Here is an 11,823-nt window from a genome sequence, read left to right as displayed (position 1 = left end):
GATTCAAAAAGAAAACATCAATCAACAACATATTTCACGAGGTGTAATTCCAGCCTCAACACCAAATATTTCCAAAAATAAAAACCATTACCCACAATTTTGACACTCCCCTAGAATACTAGATAAGAGGGTCTTTTTTTCAGAAAGCCAAAGGTCATATATTAGGTAATACAAACCCTTCCAAAAACACTCTTACATACGTCGAAAATATGTGGGGGGGGGGGGGGGGGGGTGCTGTGGCGCGTTGTGAGAAAGCTCGTTGCCGCCTCTCGGCCTCTATCTGACCGTAGCAAATATATTGAACTCTGGAGCTTGTACAAGTAGTGGCCCATATATAAGTCATTGATGTAGACCTAAAGACGCTGTCCACCGCGATCTATGTAGCAAAATTCCCGCTACAGAGAAGAAAACGATGGAGAGTTAGAACGCCCTAGATCCAACTAGGCGGACTTGGAGAACACAAATCTCACAAGCTGCTAATCGAGGTAAAGATCGGGAGACTTTCATCGGTTGAAATTGGAGTTGTAGTATTGAAACACACAATCACATTGTCTGCTCCGTGGACAACACCACTAAGAAAAACCTCCTAAAGAAAAAGCTAGGTCTGAAACCACACCATCCTCCACACGTTCCCTGATGATAAAAAGAGGGATCATCAGATCGAGCAAGAGACTTGGAGACCTTATTCCACTCCAACGACGATGCCCTCATCTCGCCACCGTCATTCGAAGACCAAACCCTATATTCCTATCTCTACTGCCATCAAGCCGAAGAACTGGGATCCTCGTTCCCTCCCATCATTGTTGCAACAAACAAAGGGAGAAGGGGACCCATGCAGGAAACGTGTAGATCGGCCGCTGCCTCCGCCCTGCCTAGGTCGCATGAGCGGAGGAAAAGAATGGGCTGACATGAGCTTAAGTGAGTGTAGGGGTGAAGTAGCGGATCCGCGGGCTAATCGGGCCGTGCCTGGCACGATTACAATGGACCGGGCCGTGCTGGGGCATTTGGCTAGCTCTGACTGCCTGGAAGTGGTGAGCAAGATTGACACAGGTGCAGCGACCCGCTATGCACCAATTTTGCATGAAATTTCGGCCAGAAGGAGGGAGTTCAACTACGTCAAGTTCAAGTTTGAGCATAGAGAAAATAATTTTGAAGCACATGCGCTGGCAAAAGCTGCATTTTCGCTTCCAGTAGGTCGTCATATTTGGCTAGGGACACTGCCAGACATTATTTGTATCCCGTTGATTATTACTCCTTAATAAAGTCCCTAGTTACTCGTAAAAAAAAGTCCACCTTTTCTCTCTTCTTCCTTTAGAGTTCCAATCATGGGTATTCTTCTCCTGCCGGCACGGTGGCACCTCCGCCGGCGGCGCCCGACTCGCCAACTCCGCGTCCGTACAACCCAACCCAACGTACCTAGAGTTCATCCGCCGGCCACCCCTATCCCCCTAGGTGGTGCCCCTAAACTATGATCTCCCCATTGTGTCATGGCCCCTGACACCGCACGGCGCGCAGAAGCTCGCCGCCCCAGGCGTGTCAACGCCGTTGATGAGTACACGCGTGCTCCATGGAGGCCGCCACCCCGCCCTCTCCTCTCCAACCCGAGGGCACCTCCAATTTTCAGGTCCAAGTTTTTCTTTTTGCGAGTTTTTCAGGTCCAAGTTGGAGCAGGCAGCGGAAAACTTAGATGCGTGTATGTATGGATGTATGTATGTATGTACGTGCGTACGTACGTATGTATGTATCCCAAGATTGAGTTCAAGTTTATTTTCTGGCAAAGCAATCTCAGGCATCGGGTCCTTTTCAGTTAATTTCCATCCTGTTATTTGATTGAGTTCAGAATTTTTACCCGGGCTGTGCTCCTTGGTTGCAGCCCGAGCAAACGACGACGGTGGGGAACCAAACGTTGGCACCCCGCATCAGCTTTGCGCTCAAGTCTTTTTTGCACTCAAGATGTCACACACCATCAGCTTTGCACTCAAGATTCTTTCTTACATACTTCAGATGTGTGACCCTTTTCCACACTGGAACACTGCCCGCACAGGGTACCAGACCCACCAGATTCTTGGAAATTCTCCAAAATAATCATTGCAAACATCAGTCATTTACATTTTTTTGGAAAAGGAGGATGTACCCCAGCCTCTGCGTGATGCATGCAACAATCTTATTAATTATTCACAAAGCCATTACAAGGTAATACAACAGTAAGCCTGAAACAACCGTCATGGCAACACATGTCACTACTTCCATCCCCGTGATGAAGGAGTACCCACTGTCCGAGTCTAATACCAAACAGACATCGCACCATGCTACCTCTTGAGTACTGCGTTGGTTTTTCCTTGAAGAGGAAAGGGTGATGCAGTAAAGTAGCGTAAGTATTTCCCTCAGTTTTGAAAACTAAGGTATCAATCCAGTAGGAGTCCACGTGCGAGTCCCACGCACCTACACAAACAAACAAGAATCTCGCAAGCAACGCGATAAAGGGGTTGTCAATCCCTTCACGGTCACTTACGAGAGTGAGATCTGATAGAGATGATAGGATAATATTTTTGGTATTTTTATGATAAAGATGCAAAGTAAAATAAACAGAAATAGAAATAGCAAAGTGTTGGAAGATTAATATGATGAAAAATACACCCAGGGGTCATAGGTTTCACTAGTGGCTTCTCTCAAAATAGCATAAGTGTTGCGATGGGTAAACAAATTACTGTCGAGCAATTGATAGAATTGAACATAGTTATGAGAATATCTATGTATGATCATGTATATAGGCATCACGTCCGTAACAAGTAGACCGACTACTGCCTGCATTTAGTACTATTACTCCACACATCGACCGCTATCCAGCATGCATCTAGAGTATTAAGTTCATAAGAATAGAGTAACGCATTAGGCAAGATGACATGATTTAGAGGGATAAACTCATGCAATATGATATAAACCCCATCTTTTTATCCTTGATGGCAATAATACAATACGTGCCTTGCTGCCCCTACTGTCACTGGGAAAGGACACCGCAAGATTAAACCCAAAGCAAAGCACTTCTCCTATTGCAAGAAAGATCAATCTAGTAGGCCAAACCAAATTGATAATTCAAAGAGAATTGCAAAGATAACCAATCATACATAAAAGAATTCAGAGGAGATTCAAATATTGTTCATAGATAATGTTGATCATAAACCCATAAATTCATCGGATCTCGACAAACACACCGCAAAAGAAGATTACATCGAATAGATCTCCACGAGAGAGGGGGAGAACTTTGTATTGAGATCCAAAAAGAGAGAAGAAGCCATCTAGCTAATAACTATGGACCCGAAGGTCTGAGGTAAACTACTCACACTTCATTGGAGAGGCTATGGTGTTGATGTAGAAGCCCTCCATGATCAATGCCCCCTCCGGCGGAGCGCCGGAAAATGCCCCAAGATGGGATCTCACGGGTACAGAAGGTTGCGGCAGTGGAAATAGAGTTTTAGCTCCATATCTGATGTTTTCCGGGTACATGGGTATATATAGGAGGAAGAAGTACGTCGGTGGAGCAACGAGGGGCCCACGAGGGTGGAGGGTGCGCCCAGGGGGGGTAGGCGCCCCCCCTACCTCGTGCCTTCCTCGTTCGTTGCTTTGAGTAGACTCCAAGTCCTCTGGACCACGTTTGTTTCGAAAATCACGTTTCCGAAGGTTTCATTCCGTTTGGACTTCGTTTGATATTCTTTTTCTGCGAAACACTAAAATGGGAAAAAACAGCAATTTGGGCTGGGCCTCCGGTTAATAGGTTAGCCCCAAAAATAATATTAAAGTGTATAATAAAGCCCAATAAACATCCAAAACAGAATATAATATAGCATGGAACAATAAAAAATTATAGATACGTTGGAGACGTATCACACCAACACCTAATATCTAATGTTGGATGCCTCATCCAAGCCACAATACCTGGTCTGGGTAACACACCGATCCGGCGCACTTTCAGTGGGCACCACATGCGCATACTGCAAGGGCGTCACCGCCGTCTTCCACCAATCCATCTTCAGAGCAAGTACATGCATCGACCTTGCTAGGCCAGCCGTCAACACCGCCACGGTGCCAAACATGCCCACCGCCCTGCGCTCGTTCCTACAGCCGCATCCGTCGTCGAGATCCAACTACACCATGCCGCCAATACTCGTCGTCATAGACGCGGTAGATACAACGCCGCTCCTCCTGCCAACCTTCACACCGTCACTGCTGCTAGAGCTACGCGGAGACCACCACCCGTAGCATCTCTCCCCCGACCATCTGATCCTCCCAAGACGGCGCCTCCATGGAGGTTACGACGCACAGGACGCCGCCGCCGCCCAATCCAGACTGAATTTTGGACTTTCGTGCGGGAGGGGTTCGGATATGGATAGGAGGGATCTCGGCTTCACCTCCATTGAGGGTAACGGCGTCGAGGGACGCCGCCGATGCCGGGCCGGACCAGCCGACCAAAGTTTCCTCCGGTCCCCAACCTATACCACAAAACCTCCATCTATTCCGGATCCGGCAGCGAGCCACGAACCGAGACCAGCAGAGATGCAAGTGCCATGGGGCTCAACCCACCAAGAAGGAGGATCAAGAAGAACAACCGCCGTAGATCTCCAGGCGCCGGATCCAACGATCCGACGAAGCCAGCGGCGAAGACCACCACCCTGCGCCGGCCGACATCATCCAAGCGCCAGATCCAGATGGATCCGGCCTGAACATTGCGGTGCCGCGACCACTCGATTTGAAGACCACGCATCCACCACCTCGTCGTGTACTCGGATCCAAGCCGCAGCCGCCGCACCATGCCGCCGGCGCAGCAAGGATGCTCGCCCGCCGCGCCGCCGGACACGTGCTAGCCAAACGCCGCTTCGTGATCTGGCCGTCCCGTGCCGCCCGAGACGCTCGAAGGGGGAGAAGCCCCGCCGCCGCCCTGCCAGCCAGGCTTTGCTCGGCGCCAGTGCAGACAGTGGCGAGGAATGGAGGGGGGCGGCCGGGGTCGAGAAACGGTGGCTAGGGTTTCCCCCCGGGTCACCCACGGGGGCGACACGAGGGGGTCGAGGGGAAAAAGGCTGCACTGACTTGGGGAAGTGTTCATCAGTCATGTACATGATCCTTTGTCTCTAGTTTATCTCCAGCAATGACTATGTTTACCCTCTGGCCTCTGCTTTTGGTTGCAGCTTGAGGAAGCAACAGCTAAATTGGAGAATTCAGTTAGCTTAACTAAGATTTGTGTTACTCCTCTAAAAAATGTGTTACTGCCTTGCTAGCTTCTGAATCTATAAATTCATCTCCAGTGGATAGAGGTTTTTACGTCGTGATTTCCTTAGTTGTATTGTGCATGATTCTGTTTCTGTAATTTATTCCCAGCAGTTACACTTTTTACTCTGTGCTCTCCGCTGGTTAAATGGGCGCATCAGTAACTGTCTCCACCAGGTGGGGACTGAAGATTGCTAACCGGCTTCCATTGTTGACGAGCAAGGTGGCACTCCCAACAGGTTGCATGGTACGACTCCGCATTCTTAGTTTCTTACTGCTGCTGGTGGCTTTCTTGTGTGGTTCCCCATTTTCATGCTGTAAATTGTGTGCCCATCTGTTCCCTCTCTAGTCTCTATGTTTCCCATGAGCTTTGATTCATCTCTATGTTGGTAATGCCTTTCTTGCATAGAGCAAACCTTTGGAAACCGAGAAAATCCACAAGCCAAATGTGTAACGTGGTTTATCAGGAGCAGACTTTAGACCAGCCCCTTTAATGGACCGACTTGCTGAGGTCTTCCTGCGACACCGCGTACTAGGTCACAGTCATGGTCATCTCCTTCACATTGTATGAAGTACACCACTGCCACATCTAGGTACACATCCACATGGGTACGAGGGTCCTTATCATCATCTGGAACAGACTTGCACTAGCACATTCAGTTTCTGTAGTTTATCTCCAGCGACTAGAATGTTTACTCTACGCTCCCGGTTGGAGCTTAAGCAAACACCAACTAAAGCTGGGGAAGGAGTCAGTTACTGTTACTTAGCTAAGTGAGCTATCTATAAATTGGAGCTACTGGTTTGCTTGCTTCTGTACCTATAAATCCATCGGCCATCGCCAATGGTTAGATTTTTTTTTTTGATTTGTGGCTCCTTTGGCCGCAGCTTAAGCGACACTAGCTAATGTTGGTGATGGATTCGGTTACTGTCAGTGTCACCTAGACCTATCTCGGTTGGAAGCCATATCAGTTAGGTTGCCTCCACTAGGTGGGTGCTGAAGATTGCTAGCCGGCCTCCGTTGTCGACGAGCAGGATGACAATCATAACAGGTTGAATCGTACGATCCCGCGTTCTCCTGATGCCCTACCTACTGCTGGTGAGTTTCTTGTGTGGTTCCCCATTTTCATGCTGTAAATTTTGCGTGCTCATCTGTTTCCTCTCAACGTTGGAATAAACTTTAGACCGGCCCCTTTAATGGACCGACTTGTGGCCAAATTTGGTGTTTGACCCTTTTGCGACAGTTTAGCCAAATATGGCCCTACTTTAGAATTTTTTTGACATCTGACCCTTTTCCTACCGTCCAGGTCGATGGCGGTAGCATATAAGAGCCTACCGCTGAGGCCCTTGGCGGTACCGGTGCACGCCGTACCGTAAATAGTTTCTAAGTATCACACACATTGCCTGTACCCATCTACCGCCAGGCACCTCTCGGCGGTAGGGGTGCACAGGCTACCGCCAATCTGTTTGGCGGTAGGGCTGCACTGCGCTAACATGGATAAGTTGCCTACCACAAAGGACCTCGGCGGTAGGCTGGTATACCCTGCCGCCATCGACCCCGACGGTAGAAAAAGGGTCAGATCCCGAAATTTTTCCGAACCAGAGTCAGATCTAGCTAAACTTTTGCAAAAGGGTCAAAACATCAAATTTAGCCCTGACTTGCCGAGGTCATCCTGTGGCACGTTGTACGAGGTCACAGTCATGATCATCTCTTTTACATGCATTGTATCAAGTACGCCATGGCTACATCCACATGGGCATGTACGAGGATCAACATGTCATCAAAGCACACACTACATCCATAGGAACCCTTGGTGATAGGTTTAGCTACACTCTGTTCAGAATTTTTACTACTGTATATTCTGTTGGTGATGGATTCACTTAGCTCGGTTGCAAGCTATCAGTGGAGATAGAAGATGACATTCCCGACCAGTTGCACGGCACGGTTCTGCATTCTCCTAATGGTGAGCTTTTTGTGAGGTTCGCCACTTACGTGTTGTAATTCTGCATGTTCATTTGTTTCCTCTCTTTGTTTGGCATGAATATGTTTTCCTCTCTTTGTGCAGAGTAATCCTTTGGAAACCCACAAAACCCACAAGTGAAATGTGTAACGTGGTTTTGTTAGAAATGGTCATAGTAGACTGCCTTATGGACTGACTTGCTGAGGTGTTCTTCACATTGTATTGATACACCACTGACACGTCCACATGTGCATGCACAGACGGTCATGATTATCTGCTTACACATGCAAGCAAAGCACACCCCATCCCCATCCACACGAAGCCTCTTCCAGTCTTCCTTGAGTCAACTGTAAGCTTGTTACCATTGGTATATATATGCAGTAGGATGCCAGAATTTCTCTAGTGCAAAGTGCCGTGTAGAACTGTAGACTGATCATGGGCATCTTCCCTATGATTTTCTCTCTATTGGTACTCAGGTCACTAGGAAAGCCAATAGCTCTGGTATCTGGAGGTGTAACAAGCCATCGGAGCCCCGAAGGGAACTGGGCGCAACCATCCCGTGCCGGTGCCACGCTGCATGGCTGCCTGAAGAGCTGCGGCAAGCTGAGCTTCACGTATCCCTTTGGCATCGGATCCAGGTGCTCGGGCGGGCCTGACTTCAACCTCATTTGCAACGACACCGCTCATCCACCAGGCTCTTCTTGCGCGACGGCATCACCGAGGTGATCAAATTTGGCAATCCTACTTTATTAAATTCAATCTGGGCCTCCGTCTCCCATACCATCCCCATACAACCTGGTGTCAGTGTCTACAACTTGTCTTTGAAACCGCCTGGGAGATCCTTCCATCTTCATTCCATTGCTCTAAAGATAACTGGCTGTGACCTGGAGGTGTACTCCATCGAAGAGAACTCCGTTAAGTCAATCTGTGCAACTGTGTGCCCAGATCCAGAAATCACGGAGATAGTAGCTACGCACAACTGTAATGGCTTTGGATGTTGTCGTGTACACATGGAAAGCTATGCCAACACTTACCAGTTGAAATTTGTCCACATCACAAAAAACACCAGCACGGGCTCGAACAAGACCTCTCCACTGTGGGATAGAATCAGCATAACTAGTGAAGGGCCGAGTGGTTTTAAGCTATCGTGGCAGATAGTTGACCAATCCAACTGTGTTGCTGCCATGCAAAACATGAAAAACTGTGCCTGTATCGGCGAGTATGCCAAGTGCATTGACAGTACAACCAATTCCTGTGACATCGACGATGCGGAGTGCATTGACAGAAGCTATGGCTACAGCTGTATTTGCAGCACTGGTTATTCAGGCAACCCCTACATTCCACATGGCTGCTTGATCGATGAAGGTAACCTTCTTTCCTAATCAGGTGGCCAAATGTGCAGCTGTTGTTAGGTAAATTTTGGACATTGATATGTGCTAACTTCTCACTGATCAAACTAGGGTATAATCCAATTCTGAGTAGAGATGATTGCACCCGTTGGTGTGGTTATACTGAGGTGCCATTCCCATTCAGCTTAGAAGAGGGTTGCTTTGCAATGAAACAGTTCCACCTCAACTGCACAGATATGACATCATCAGCTGGATTGGTCATGTTGGAGGAGAAACAGGTCATCGATATAAATATCGAGGAAGGGACCGTTAACCTCATGAATCCTGACATAAAAGGGGAACATATTGCATCTCAACATGTTCTTTTTCCTATTCCTTATGGGTCATTCTCCTCTGTGCAATGGGTTGCTGGTTATCTAAGTTGTGCGCAGGCCCGGCAGAATATGTCTGGATATGCTTGCGTGAGTATCAACAGCAAGTGTGTGGAAGTAGGTGTTGAAGGGGTTGGTGTTGTTGATAGGGGTTATCGCTGCAAATGCTCAGATGGCCTTGTAGGAAATCCATACATCCAATCTGGTTGTGAAGGTACTTAATAACTCTCTAAAAAAGGTTGTATTACATTTAAAAACTGCATGTTACTCTTAGACATTGCATTTTCATTTTTCTACTTGTGGTTTGTGTTACATCCATTTAGGTTTCATTTAATACGCTCATGCACGATTTCACAATTATTGAATGATTTACTATGTTCCATGTATATATATTTTGCTGACTCGTCTTATCAAGATCTCGTTGATTCAGGTATTACAGAAATTAATAGGAAGAAACAGCAGAATCTACTGTTAGGTAAGAGTATGACTATATTATTGTTGCATTTTTTATAAATGAGATAGAACAGAAACTTAAAAGCACTTAACGCCTGCAGGTATAATTGTTGGGCTGTCCTGTGGTTTCGGTGTCCTACTTATGAGCTTCAGTGTAGTGCTTCTCACTCGTAGATGGAAAATAAATGTTCAAAAGCAACTACGGAATAACTATTTCCGAAAGAACCAAGGTCTTCTCCTAGAAACACTGATATCATCTGATGAAAGTGCAAACGAGAATACAAAGATTTTCTCATTAGAAGAGCTGGAGAAGGCAACAAATAACTTTGATCCTACACGTATCATCGGACGTGGGGGTCATGGCATGGTTTACAAAGGCATATTATCCGATCAGCGTGTCGTTGCAATAAAAAAGTCTAAGGTCATTGAGGAGTCTGAGATCAGTCAATTCATCAACGAGGTTGCAGTCCTCTCTCAAATAAATCACAGAAATATTGCGAAGCTCTTTGGATGTTGTCTCGAAACTGAGGTTCCACTGCTGGTGTATGATTATGTATCCAGTGGCTCACTGTCTGAAGTCCTTCATGCAGATTCAAGTGATGGTTTTTCTTTGTCTTGGGGTGATTACTTAAGGATTGCCCTACAAACAGCAGGAGCTCTGTCTTATCTCCACTCTTCAGCTTCAATATCAATCTTCCATCGTGATGTGAAGTCCTCAAATATACTTTTGGATGGGAACTACACAGCTAAAGTGTCAGATTTCGGTGCATCCAGATTGGTTCCGATTGATCAAACACACATTGTCACGAATGTGCAAGGTACATTTGGGTACTTAGATCCAGAGTATTTCCATACTAGGCAGCTGAACGGGAAGAGTGATGTGTACAGTTTTGGTGTGGTACTAGTGGAGTTGCTTCTCAAAATGAAGCCTGTTTTCACAAGTGAATCAGGCACAATCAAGAGCTTGTCGAACTATTTCCTCCAGGAGTTCAATGAGGGAAGAATCACAGATATTGCTAATTCTCAGGTGCTTGAGGAAGCACCTGAGATCAATGATGTTGCCTCTCTTGCAGAGCGGTGCTTGAGGCTACACGGCGAAGAAAGACCAACCATGAAACAGGTTGAGACAGAACTGCAGACATTACGGACAAAACGGATGAACTCATCTCAGCCTGATTCAAGAAATGGAGAACAGACGCAACCAAGGTCGTTAACTCAAAGGAGTAGATCTGCTCGGCAATTGTCCGCACAGCCAGGAGGTAGCCAACGACGCTACAGCTTGGAGGCAGAGTTCTTGTCATCTGCTAGCCTACCACGCTAGATGGGGCTATTGAGCTTATTAATAATGGATAATTTGTTTCCCTCTTTTGTGAACTGTTGCTAGAACCTGTACTTACAGGCTAGTTAGATTGCTACTATAATAAGTCAATATTTCAGGCATCATGGTTGTATTAGTTTCTCGGTTGGGATTATGCATGCTTGCTTATATGTGTACACTGGTTTTTATTACCTGAGATATGGAGTCAATTACTGGCATATGCATTGTGTTGATGAGATCAATGTTTATAAGAGATTTAGTGAATTACACTAGCAATGATTCTGAGTGCTCTTGTTATTGGGCCATTGCTGCGTTTTCTTGGTGCTTCTTTTAATACAAAATATATGTTTCAAGTTTTTTCTCTTGGCGCAAATACGACAGGTATTCAGATGCATGTTGGGGAAACAGAAGGAGAATGCACTATATCCAGCTCTATCATTTGTTGGGGCCCATCACACCACTGCTGTCCTTCTCCAATTTGCACCTTCAATTTCAGACAGCAAAGGTCTCTGAAGAATTGAATGTGTATTTTGTATGCTGAAATCGAGGATGTCGAAACAATCTCAGGCACTGTGTTCTCTCCAGTTCTTGAGATGAACCCACTTGTCCCAATAAAATGTACAGGTGCTCATTTCTTGTTATCATTTTAGTCGATTCTCTACATTTCTCTACTTTATCTCCAGAGATGAGGTTACTGACTTTGATTTATCTACTTTATCTTGAGCTAATTGTTAGCCTTCTGAGGATGGAATCAGTTGCTTTTAGTGAGCTCAGCTGAGGCAATCAGTTAGCTTATCTTCCACTGGATGGGACTGAAGATTGCCAGCCGTTTGCCGCTGTTGATGAGTAGGATGGCATCCACAACCGATTGCATGATACGGTTATGCATTCTCCTGATGCCCCCTGCTAGTGAGCTCCTGTGCAGGTTGGCATTATTTTGTGTGCCCAAGCTCGTATGTTTCCGTTGCATCAATTTAATTTGCTGAGGTTAAGGGCCTTTAGCCCGACCGTATAGTGGACTTCCTGTCTGTGTTTGGCATGAATTTTACTAGGTGCTGGTAATCCCTTTCTTGTACAGAGCAAACCTTTGGAATTCCAGAAACGAGGCATGTAAT

The 11,823-nt window shown here is 46.5% G+C and overlaps 1 pseudogene; it reads left to right on the top strand.

Moving 5' to 3' along the window:
• The first annotated feature begins 7,652 nt into the window (after window positions 1-7,652).
• Window positions 7,653-10,919, top strand: LOC123059633 (wall-associated receptor kinase 1-like; annotated as a pseudogene).
• Window positions 10,920-11,823: the final 904 nt, after the last annotated feature.

Source organism: Triticum aestivum, chromosome 3A, assembly GCF_018294505.1.
Source record: "Triticum aestivum cultivar Chinese Spring chromosome 3A, IWGSC CS RefSeq v2.1, whole genome shotgun sequence".
Classification (NCBI taxonomy): Eukaryota; Viridiplantae; Streptophyta; class Magnoliopsida; order Poales; family Poaceae; genus Triticum; species Triticum aestivum.
Note: the sequence above shows the minus strand (reverse complement) of the source record. Positions and strands in the feature narration are given on the sequence as shown.